A 10,969-nucleotide genomic window follows, 5' to 3' on the forward strand; every position below is an offset into this window, starting at 1 on the left:
TGAAACCCCCCACCCCCACCGCAACAAAAGGCGCCATGCTTGCAGTCGGCATGAAAATGAACGGATTAAAAAGGAGAGACAGGACGTGTTGAGAGCATGAGCAGCACTCTATTAGCATGCAGAAGGGGGACAGCAGACAATCCAAGGGAGACTGAATAAAGGACAGCATGGAGGTGGTCAGGAAGATGGAAAAATAATGTACCAAGGCCTTTCTAAGCACAGTTTAGCATTCTTTCCCCATTGTGGATGGGCGCGTGTGGAGAAATGATAAACCGAGCTGCTTGCAGAGAGTGGGCAGGCAAGGGAGCTGGCTGTGACTTTGTGCAGGATCTTTAGGGGAAACAGGCTGAGAACAAATGAGAAAATGGTGCAAAGAGAATGGGCATAGCTACGAGCTATAGCACAGAGAGGAAGCTGAAAAACTAGGCAGGCAAGACACAGATACCACTTGAATAAACAGGACTCAGGCCATGTGTGCACCATGTGGCTATCTATGAGGAAAAAGAGAGGAAAGCACTTTATCCCAGGGACAGGCCACTCAGTCAATTTCAGTTTCCCTCGGTTTCCAATTTTTCCATTCTTAAGTTCAGTTCTCCACATTTCCACATAAGTTTGCAAATTCTTTTTTTTTTTTTTTAAGTCCTAATGGAAGATTCAGGGGGACGTGGGTGGCGCTGTGGGTTAAACCACAGGGCCTAGGGCTTGCCGATCAGAAGGTCGGCGGTTAGAATTCCCACAACAGGGTGAGCTCCCGTTGCTCCGTCCCTGCTCCTGCCAACCTCGCAGTTCGAAAGCACGTCAAAGTGCAAGTAGATAAATAGGTACCACTCTGGCGGGAAGGTAAACGGTGTTTCCGTGCGCTGCTCTGGTTCGCCAGAAGCGGCTTAGTCATGCTGGCCACATGACACAGAAGCTGTACGCCGACTCCCTCAGCCAATAAAGCGAGATGAGTGCCGCAACCCCAGAGTTGACCACGACTGGACCTAATGGTCAGGGGTCCCTTTACCTTTACCTATAGCACAGAGAGGAAGCTGAAAAACCAAGCAGGCAAGTCACAGAGACCACTTGAATAAACAGGACTCAGGACATGTGTGCACCATGTGGCTATCTATGAGGAAAAAGAGAGGAAAGCACTTTATCCCAGGGACAGGCTACTCAGTCAATTTCAGTTTCCCTCGGTTTCCAATTTTTCCATTCTTAAATTCAGTTCTCCACATTTCCACATAAGTTTGCAAGTTCTTTCTTTTTTTAAGTCCTAATGGAAGATTCATAAGCATTTTCATGCACATTTCCCCTAATACACACCATTTTGCAAAACAACTTCCCCAAATACAAAACACTTTTGTATTATTGTCACTTATTTTCATGCACACTTTACCGTAGTATATGCATTTTGGTAGCACATTACTTGGCTGGAGAACTGTGTTGTCAAATTTGTCATTGTGCAAATTTTGAAGGATGCCAGTTAAAAAGTGCAAGTCAGGTGGGTTGGCCTTTAAATACACATGGAATAAAAATTCTCCTCCATCTTTGGTCTTTCCTTGGAAACCTCACCTTTAAGGTGTGAACATAGAATGTAGTGATGGAACTCTCCTTAAAGGTCAAATTTGGCACCGCTAATCTACAGGCAGAAGCATTCCTGACTTCCATGCTAGTAAAGTCTCTGCTGATGTTTGCTGGGCTATGGAGTTACAGCTAAATCACACTCAGGAAAAACGTCTGAATTTCTGTGGAAGTTAATGGGGCTGCATGGATTTAAGAGCCCAGAATTTGTTTCTTGCGGTAAGCAGATAAAGACATCTCTCCCTTGATGGTAGAAGGCAATTTTTATAAACCTGTCTGCCTTATCTTGGGTCATAAATATAGCTTTTTCTTTTCACAATTTCCTCTGTGGCTTCCAAATCCCCTTCACATTTATGATTCTGATACCCTACTGTATTTTATTTGGAAGGTCAGTAGTTCCTTTTTTCTTAATACTGCTGCTGCATGAAGGGAAAATCCTATATACAACTAGAGCTCATGTCCTGAGCTATATATGAAGACTCATATTTCCTGACAGTTCCATTTCCTCTTGCTGTCTCTTCTCAATTCCACTCCCCTCTTTTTATGTTACATCAGCATTTTCATTTTATTACCCTACGTTAAAACTCTGCAGCAGACTAATATTTTGTGGGGTGGCAATTTCATGTGCAGGCTACAACTAAAGCAGAGTGCCTCAGATATATAAAAAAGGCAAGCTGAGCTTGAGCCATAATAACTTAGTAATGAGAGAAAGTTTCCTTATTTGAAAGCTTTTAAGATTGTAAGGATGTGAGGCCCCAAATAACTGAAATTATATTAATTTCACCCACATTAAAGGCTTAAGTTGTGTCATTCCCTACAGAAGACTCCTCTACTGCAAGTGTGAAAAAAAGAAATTATTTCAGTAGGGTATTATCTCTGTCAGAGCAGAGAGCCATGGAGCCAGTGGTATTCTGACACGGTTTTATAGCATGAGTGCTCTGAACAGGGTAGGCACTAATGCATTGCTAAAAAAGAGGAAACCAAAAGAGGACACCCCCCAAAAGGGGCATTGATTTGCATAAATGTTGCATATGCTTATTTATATGCATAAATTTAAATTTAGAAACAATTAATGTAATTTAAATGGAAATACGTATTGCCAGCAGCGGCCTGTCCCATTTTGTTTTGCACTTAAAATGGGAGAATTTTATTTTAGCTGATCCTGAGTTTTGTCTTAACTTCTATTTGTTTAGAGATTTCATGCTTTGTAACATGCTTCTTAATCTTGTACCTGTGTGGTTTCCCGCATCCTTCTTTCTCTCTCCTCTCCCATTAAGTTGTGGTTTAAAATAATCCACAGCTTCTTGACTAATAAGGCCAGGGGTCAGCTGTATGGTGAAACTGAAGACCGTATGGCTAGAGTCTGAGCCTTAACGTAAATTGGTTTATGTCCATGTCCTCTTTGGGGCACTAGCCTGCATACTCCAGATGGCAGCACATTCGAAGCACATCAACCATATGGTAGCATAAATCCAAACCTTTTTTGGGTAGTAAGGTGTGTACATTGTTCTGAGAAATAAAGAAGCGCAATAGGTTCAATCAGTGACATACGGGTCATGCTCCACTGCAGGTCCAAGGCAACTGAAAGGAAATTATCATGCTGGTGTCCTGGCTACAGGCAAAATTGAATAAATACAGAAGGGGGGGGGGACCAAGAGTAAATGAAATGCATGTGGCACTTCCAAGTTCAGAAAGATGGGCAAATCATGCCCTCAGGTTGTCATCCTGAGGGAAAGCAAAAATATTATCCATGGCATTATGATGCAGTCGCCCATTCAGCTGTAAGTTCAATTCATGTGTGCTTTTAATTTCATCATAGAACTGTAGAGTTGGAAGGGTCATCTAGTACATAGCTGTCAACTTTCCCCCCTTTTTAAGGGAAATTCCATTATTCCAAATAGGATTCCTCAAAAGAAAAGGGAAAAGTTGACTGTTATGGTCTAGTAAAACCCCCTGTAATGCAGGAATCTCAACTAAATAAGCAAAACACAACACAAAGGAATACAGAGAAATAAAGAAACACAGCTCACACAACTCTGCAAGCGATTATATAGAACTTCCCAAAGACCAAATATAAAAATGAAACATTTATATTCCACCAAATGTCCGTTTTTTTAAATATAACTTTTACATCATGTATGCAATAGCAAAATCATATTCAAGTGCAATACAGGATGTCTTAAAGCCAATGTTATGTACAAATAGTCCTTTGTTCAATAAAGAGAAAATAATCTCGACAAGTATACTTGTTGCAAAAGGATAATCCACAGACTGGGGAAAAATAACTGCCCACGTCCCCGAGAGTGTTGTAGCTTTGCTCTCAGTCACTCAAACTGCAGTGGCAGCGCCCCAGCTGTGTGAAATCCTAAGCAGTACTCCAGCGATGAGATCACCGGATGCAAATCTCTGCTTCAAATGTCTTCTTCCTCTTGGCCCGCAATGGAATGATATGATGGCGAAAGACATGCTTAAATAGAAGAGTCAGCTTACCCATGGGTAGGCAAACTAAGGCCTGGGTGCTGGATCCGGCCCAATCGCCTTCTAAATCCGGCCCGCAGACGGTCCGGGAATCAGCATGTTTTTACATGTGTAGAATGTGTCCTTTTATTTAAAATGCATCTCTGGGTTATTTGTGGGGCATAGGAATTCATTCATTTTTTCCTTCAAAATATAGTCTGCACCCCCCCCAAGGTCTGAGGGACAGTGGACCGGCCCCCTGCTGAAAAAGTTTGCTGACCCCTGGGCTCCCCAATGGTGATGGTAATGGCAGCAGTAGGTAGCAGGAGCTGCCGCCACACTCAGATGAACGTTGGGCAGCTGGTCTGCAAAGCCAGCATATGAATTTCCTCTACTGTCTCTGCTGTGGTGTCCTTCCAGGGCTTTGTGGGAAATTAAAATGGTGGCTTTTAGCCCCATCCAGCTTAGTGTTTATTGCAGCACCATTGAAAAATATTATTAAAAGGGAGCCCAGGTCAGACAACACTGGACAGCCCCACCAGGGGAGTAGGTCTTGGGAGGTGCATGTTGATGCCAGGCCTCCATGTGTAGGCCAGCTGTGGGTATGTTTCTAAGGCTGTCTTTTATTACCCAAGACTGAAGTTGCTGGCTATCAGTCAACATGATTCATTGCTAACAAGATGGCAAAGGAACACTAAATATTTTCTCCCTATAGTTCCTCCCTTTCATGTCTTTCTAAAAAACCCCCACACACCTTGCTTTCTTATGTCTGTGGTAAAAAATACCTTGCCTGGACCCAAACCTTTTATTTAATTATGAAAAGCTTAGTTGGTTAGAAGGCTGTCTAAACCATTTGTCAACATCCTCCTGCACTCTGGCTGTGGCATAACCTGCACAAAATACATGATTTGTTTTTGCCTGGTGTAAGGAAATGAGCCCAGCTCCCTTTGTTCCTCTTCTTTAAAGTAGCTGCTTAGCAAATAGTAGGGAAGCTGCACCTGTCTCGCTGACACCTTACGCCAAGCATGCAAACAGGAAACATTCCTGCTCCCAGCAGCCTGCTCTTGGGAAAGAGATCCCCAGGAGACAACAGTGTTTCCAAAGAATATGGTGAAATGGCGAGACCCTCACCTCCTCCTATCAGTGTAAATGCTTTGCAATTCGAAACCTGCAGGACCAGAGATTTACAGAAGATTGGAAGAAGTATATGAATTCTTTGAAGAGCAACTGTAATCAACAAATTACGCTAGTAGGACTACAAGAAGTTTTGTAAGGAGAAATATACGAAGTGTTACAAAGTATAAAAAGATAGAGATATTGGTTATGAGTTTGAAATGTAATAGGGAAGATAAGAAATGCATACTGAGAGATTAGATTGGAAAATTTTCAGACAGGATTGATGGAAGTCAAAAAATTGAATAAGATGTAAAAGTATGTTTAATTACTGTTGAAAATGATATGTTAAAAAAAACTAATAAAAAAATTATATTAAATTTTTTTTATAAAGGGCTTTCTTCATCACAAAAGGTACTAGCATACCTGTCAACTGCCCCAGAAAAATTGGGACACTCTCTTTCTTCCTGTGAGAGCACTGGTGGTCATTTGGGGAAACTGGATTAATAACGACAATAGTGCAAATAGCCTTATGACAGTTCTGCTCATCATTTCTTTGAGGAAATGTGGGGTTGGTTTTTTTACAGTCTATACCCAGGGTTGTATCGCCTGTGGCCCTCCAGCTAGACCACAATTCCCATCATGCTTGGCCATGTTGGCTGGCTGGGGCTGATGGGAGTTGGAGTACAATGTTATTTGGAGGTCCAAAGTTTAGTCACTCCTCCTATAGGGGTGAGGGTAAGAAATAGAAAGATGTAATGAACTTTTTTTGGGGGGGGGGGGGAGGGAGAATTACCCAAGCCTCTGGAAAGCTGAGAATTATTAATTTAAGGAAAGGACTAACAATTTCAGTTCATTTTGCATGATGCCTATGTACCAGGGGGAAATAAATCTCAGATAACATTTTAGACACAACATGTCACTTTATTTGTAAACTAGAAACAGCTGCCATATATGCTTCTGGTACAGGAAGAAGGGATTAAATATGTGTGCATATCCCTGTGCAGTGCAGCATATTGTCCTCATCCAATAAATGAAGTTTTTCCCCATAGGATATGTAACTGATTCTCAGTGACACCATCACTTCTGCTTATACATCTGTTCCGCCTTTAAAGAAAGGATAACTTGATCACTCAAGACAGATCTTTCTTTCAGATATATATTTCCTCTAAAGCTATCAAGTCACAAACATGACATGTCTTGATTTTTTTTAAATGCCAAGGTCAATTGATTATAAACCATTTTTGCATTTAATAGCAACTTCTTTTTGTGTAAAGTGTCTTTGGAAATTCTGTCTTGTTTCAGCTGCCAAAACCTAAATGTTCAATCCCAAGAGGATACTAGCAGTTTGCTCTATGAGTAAACAGGAAAAGGAGAGGGAATATTATGTTATTGTGGTTAATTTGGTTTACTCTGTCAGATAATCTCACTCTTAAGCTGATTTCAAATGTCAGTTTATCTTGTAGCAACTGGGTGAATCACACCATAATATTCCAAGGAACATGTCCATGCCTATTTACTGTTTTTAAATCTGGTGATAACCTGATGTTAAGAACATTTTAATGTATGAGATCAGAAATAGAAAACATGGCTACAGTAGATAAATTTGCTCTTCTTTGATTTGTTATTGCTGTCTCCAGCACATCTTAACATAAGCAAAAAAGAACATAAGCAAAAAAGAAAAAGGGAAAAAAACTCCCTTTCCCAAGAAGGTTGCAAATGTAGAACAACTTTAACCATAGTACAAAAGCACCACATTGCCCAGTTTATGTTGTTTCCCCAGGACTTAGTCCCAGAATCTAATGTTGAGGTTTATAGCATGAATTTGGACTTGGAAAAGTAACAATACAATGCTTCCAAAATTTTATTTCCTCTCATCATCAAGTAACTGCAACCAGACCCCACAGAGTGAGGTACGGAGGATAAGGCTTTCAGACAGATTTGAGTCACAGAACCTCTTTCCACGAATCAAGCATTCCCACACACCCACACATATTTCAACTGCAGTCAAAACAGGTCAGCTCACAGATGTGCATTGAAGAATGTAACTTGCAGTGAAAACCCAATGTGGGCTTGGGCTTGTCTGCAGAAATGACTGCCAAATGAGCCATGACAAAAGAACATAACGTTGGGCTTCTCTCAGAATCAGAATGGACGCTGTCTATGTCCATGATGTATTCTGTGATAATGTCTGAAGGCTGATGGGTGTCCTGTAAAAGTCACATACACACTGATTGTGTACACACAGGAAGGACTGCAGGTTCAACAGCGACTTTCTGCTGTGTGTGCCTGTGAGGTGCATGTTTTGAAGTAAAGATGCATATTCTGCTTGCGTCTTACATTGTGATTTGGGCGGCGCTGTGGTCTAAACCACTGAGCCTCTTGGGCTTGCCAATCAGAAGGTCGGCAATTCGAATCCACATGACGAGGTGAGCTCCCGTTGCTCTGTCTCAGCTCCTGCCAACCTAGCAGTTAAAAGCATACCAGTGCAAGTAGATAAATAGGTACTGCTGTAGCGGAAAGGTAAACAGTGATTCTGTGAGCTCTGGGCACTCATCAAAGTGTTCCCTTGCGCCAGAAGTGGTTTAGTCATGACCCGGAAAAGCTGTCTGTGGACAAACCCTGGCTCCCTCGGCCTGAAAGCAAGATGAGTGCCGCAGCCCATAGTAGCCTTTGACTGAACTGTCCAGGGGTCCTTTACACACACACACACACACACACACACACACACACACACACACAAAGGGTACATAACATAAATGCTAAACTGATAAGGTCAACAGGCATGGGGCTAAGAGCGTGTCAATGCGACTTAAGGACACCATTCCATTTTTATCTTCAACTGCCTGGGACCCCCGGAATCTTGCTACTGCTTGACAGAGATTGGGGGTGGCATGTTACAATAGTTTATTTGCCTCGGGAAGGGAGGAGGGTGGTGGTAGGCTGACACCTACTTGTACTGCCTAGCTTGCACTGCTGTTCAGCTCCAGCTTTCCCACTGGAGGCAATAAATATCTCAATAAACATACATATGCACAGAATCTTATTTATTATATTCATGGAAACCTGTGTGCATCACCTTCTGGCTTCCATAAAGGCCTTCCAAGGTGGTTTCACCACCATAAAAACACAATCCTCTTTCAATCAAAACAGAACACAGTAAAGCCACTAAAAACTAAATAAAATAAAAGCAGCCAGCAAGATTAATGTTCAGTTAAAACCCATTAGTACCCTTGCAAAATAAAAGAAATTGAGCTGTGAAAGAAGTTATCTCTAAATTAAAAAGCTGGGAGAGACACAAACACTTTTCTCTGGGCTGTATTGTTGCTAAACATTTCTATTTTAAAATTTCTGTGGGTGAAATAGAGAGGTATTGTGCTCTTAGCCCCTTCTCCCTAGACATTCAAGAAATCTCTGCCTCCACCATTATGTTTTCGAAGTAGCCATTTCCCTCCTTACCATGTGGTTAAACATGATAGGTTTTAATGAGAAAATAATGCTATGTTAAACATGGAGCAGAACCACTTTTCTAATTCCATATCTGGCTGGTTGCAGAACTGCAGTAAAGCATCTTAGTGGTTCTGCCATTTGTCTGGTGGAATGTGCAAGCTGTTTCTCTTCAATTTGAGAAGGAGGGCTAGTATGGTAATTTCCCTTCCTTCACCTTTATGAGGTGGAGAAAGCCAATCTTTAATTAATAACAAGTTGAAACGCCACCAGCTGCCTGACTCCTTGCAGACAATCTGTGATTATTTACAAATCTGTTACACACACACACACACACACACACACACACACCTCCCAAACTTCAAAGAGCACTCATTACCAGGCTCCAAATTCTCCAAATTACTTTCCCATCCATCTGAATTATAGTTATAAGGAGTTCATAATGAGAATCTAATCTCATCCCTTAGATCGTGAAAAAAGCACACTGGAGATAGGCTGTGACAAAATTATTCAAATCCAGTCTGATTATCTTCTGATTACTTTTCCTAAGCACAGCTCGCTCACTGCCCTAATGAGTTTTTTGATTGAAAAACAAACACCCAAATGAAAGACAGAAATAACTGATCGAAGCACTCTCTTTAATGCTAACCATTAAAATGAATGGGGCAAGAATGGTGGAAATTTCTGAAAGTGAATGGAGCCGTGACTCCTGTCGGAGTTTAAAAAGAAAACATTTTAAAACAGCACTGTCCAGGGAGCAACAAATAGGTATTATCTGTGAGCCAGAGAATGTCAGTAAAATGCCTTCTGTTTAATTTGAGATAGGCTGCCCCCACCCCACCTCCAGCAAGGTATTTCAGCTTCCTAATTTCCAGCAGCAGGCTAGATCTCTGAGGCTTCCAGTAGTATGACTGTTCAAGGTTTATGTTAAAGGTAAAGGGACCCCTGACCATTAGGTCCAGTCGTGACCGACTCTTGGGTGCAGCGCTCATCTCTCTTTATTGGCCGAGGGAGCCGGCGTACAGCTTCCGGGTCATGTGGCCAGCATGACTAAGCCGCTTCTGGCGAACCAGAGCAGTGCACGGAAACGCTGTTTACCTTCCCGCAGGAGCAGTACCTATTTATCTACTTGCACTGGCATGCTTTTGAACTGCTAGGTTGGCAGGAGCAGGGACCGAACAATGGGAGCTCACCCCGTCGCGGGAATTCAAACCGCCGACCTTCTGATCGGCAAGTCCTATGCTCTGTGGTTTAACCCCCAGCGCCACCCGCGTCCCTTATGTTTATGTTACTGTATTGCTAATTCACCTGTCTTCATCCTGCTTATGAACCTGGTGGGGTGTGATGGGGTGGAGATGCACCAAAAGAAAGGGAAAACAATGACCCACAGAGCACCCTTGACCAACAACTGTTGCAAATGATGCCTGTAGCAAATGCCTGAATTCTTGTGTGGAAATGGTGTTGCTTTGTACTTAATTGAGTTGTACCATTTCCCTTTCGTGGTCTGGATTTCTCTTCCTGTAGAACTTCCACACTGACCTGAGTCATTGCTTACATTATGTCCTCTGTTTAGACAGCTAAAGGCATAATCTATCATTCTTTACAGGACCAGTATTATGTAATTTTTTTCATGCTATTAAGCTGCCTTGAGCATTGTTTTAACTACGGAAAGGCAGCATACAAATGTATGTATGTATGTATGTAACTTTTAACATTTGGGATGGGGGCAGGATCCAGGAGTGAATGGGTGCACCTACACCATATTACATCTTTGTGTGGCTTCCTTGCTTTGGAGGAAATAAATAAATGTGCAGCTGAATTTTAACCCAGCAATAAAGAAAAGCATTTTGTTAGCCACCCAGGACGGCAGGAATTAATGCGTCTAAACCCCAATATGGTGAGAAACGGAATTGGAAAGGGGGGGCGGGACACACCAATATGCACAGCTGCAGAGGTATGGCATTTAAAAGCAGTTTTCAGTTTGGACTCTTCAATATTCTCCCAAGAGCTACAGGAACTAGGTGCAAGTCTGCTTGTACATAATGCATTTCCAGCCAGCCTGCAATGAGTAGGAAATCATTTCTTTAATCAATTTTATTCAAATAGACTATGAATAAATTCTGTGCCTTCATTGTCTCATGTGATGAAGGAAGCTGATAATAGAAAGAAGTGATAAGAATGGAGAAATCGTCAAGACCATGAATGAATTTTTATATCTCCTACTGATTAGACTCTGGCTGCAGGTGGATAAATGCATTCAGCCCCCACTGTATGCAAGAAGGCATGGAGCTATTTTGAACCTGGTTGAGTCTATAAAGTACCAAAAGGAGGTGCCACACCATTAAACAGTAAGAACCTTTAACTTCATACTACACACACACACACACAC

The sequence above is a fragment of the Podarcis pityusensis genome, assembly GCF_964106645.2.
Source record: "Podarcis pityusensis genome assembly, chromosome: 11".
In the NCBI taxonomy this organism is placed as follows: domain Eukaryota; kingdom Metazoa; phylum Chordata; class Lepidosauria; order Squamata; family Lacertidae; genus Podarcis; species Podarcis pityusensis.